The 1,813-nt window shown below is 39.3% G+C and overlaps 1 protein-coding gene across 3 annotated transcripts in view; it reads right to left on the bottom strand.

Annotated features, from left to right (window-relative positions):
• The window catches only part of LOC135224389 (uncharacterized), a 145,863-nt gene extending 144,620 nt beyond the window's left edge, over positions 1 to 1,243 (bottom strand). For 2 of the 3 annotated variants that reach the window (XM_064263356.1, XM_064263384.1), the window contains exon 1: positions 1,025 to 1,241. The gene's annotated coding sequence lies outside the window, so the exon portion shown is untranslated. Of the gene's footprint in view, positions 1 to 1,024 lie in introns of all 3 variants that reach the window. The other variant, XM_064263395.1, reaches the window with a different exon arrangement.
• Positions 1,244 to 1,813: the final 570 nt, after the last annotated feature.

Raw genomic sequence — 1,813 nt, 5'->3', positions numbered from 1 at the left:
AGAATATTGCCAGCATATAAGCTGTAGCCTACTGTTGTTCACAGTGAACAAAATTATTTTCCAAAGGATTCCATGAGATAACTGTCATATTAATTGTACTGTGCTTTCAATTATTATTTTGCATAATTTCAGTCTTTCGTAAAATATATCCTTGTGAGTCACACTGCCGTTGAGACTCATTGAGTAACGATTCTCGAAACTCTTTTCAACCTCTGTTTGTAGTCTGCAATATATTACTTATATTACTATAATAATTAAGTGACATTTCCTTTTGCCTCTATATACGAAAATAATTAAGGTAGATTTCCTTGTACCACTGCGATACAATTCCTACTCTAACCAAAAGTCCAAAACGTTCCTCCCTCGTGTTCTGTCCCAATATTCGCCATCAAGGTCAGAATACAAAAACATTCTGTAACGTGCACGTTCTACCTTCTGTCAAAGTGGGAATGTAGAACGCGAAAAGCCGTTTCAATTAATTTGGAAGAAGTCCCGCGAAATCTAACAACCAAAACTAGCAATTCATCTTTAAACTCGGATCAAGAATAATCGCCATACTCATCCGAATCATATGATTGATTATAACGACCTTCTGACGTTACTTAAGCAAGTTCCTATTGATGATCCATATTTAAATGGATAATATACTGTCAAGGATATTCTTCGTACACACATACATATATTGTATACATATATGTATATATAAATGCATGTAATATGTATGTTCTTTTCAAGGGTAAATTCCAAAATTTTTACCATGTGTATCCGATGGTTCATGAAGATATTTTAAATAAACATGATTGGAAACGCTACCAAATTCCCTTGATAACAACATACTTTTCAAATACACCATAACTCCAATCCCCTATTGTTTCCCTAACCAGAGGAAAAAAAAAATCGTACCCGATAGGAAGTCATCAACCTTAGGCTACCCTCACACACCAGTCGTTTCCCAAAGTGAGAAGTTGTCCTACAAACTGTATGAAACTCCAGGTAAGTGTTGGGACAAGACTCTTAGTATTACCTTATAAGAGTGGGCTGACTTTAGCAACAACCCACAGACGGTGCATAAACGTTCTTTGGTTAAACAGCAGGAGGCGATGGTCTCTAACCTGGGTCTAACAACAGCGAGCGTAAAACAGGCCGGCAAGACACTTCACACAACACGCACACACTCCACTTTCCACAGCTGAGAGGTTACTGAGCATGTGCAGTGCGCCGACTGCCGAGCCGCTGAGCGACTGTCCAAGTCACCGACTAGCAGGCGTCAGCGGGGGTTCCCATTCTTTGACGTCACCTGCAATTTAATGGAATAGGTGAACCCCCGCAAGGTGAGAATCTTCAACTTTTGTCTTCATTCGCCACAACGAACTCAATGTACACGTATTATCGCATTTCTTTCAGCTGACCCATGGTTCTGTGTGATTGACAACCGTCGTTTGGCAATGAAAGTCTTAAAGATTGGAAACTATAATAAAGAAATTTGTCTCATTATTTACTATTCACATACAGCTGTAACATTGGAAGGAAGACCACTACCCCGTTGCCTATGCACCGAACAATTACCTATTTTCCTTCTGACTAGCATATTCCCGAGACTTCAGAAATGAAACAGAACTTGAATTTCGGCAAGTGCTCACTCTGAGAGCTCGTTACTACCCTCTGCTGATCACAGCATTCTACCCGACTAGAAAACTTCAGAGTACTTTCATCAATCCCTTGAATTGCGTAAAATGCCTATATAGAATCCAAGTAGTACTTTCATATACTTATTTCGGTACGCATCACTCATTGGTATCCAGAGTGGATAACT

Source organism: Macrobrachium nipponense, chromosome 20, assembly GCF_015104395.2.
Source record: "Macrobrachium nipponense isolate FS-2020 chromosome 20, ASM1510439v2, whole genome shotgun sequence".
Lineage (NCBI taxonomy): Eukaryota > Metazoa > Arthropoda > Malacostraca > Decapoda > Palaemonidae > Macrobrachium > Macrobrachium nipponense.
The sequence above is the reverse complement of the archived record's forward strand: the minus strand, read 5'-3'. Positions and strand labels throughout refer to the sequence as shown.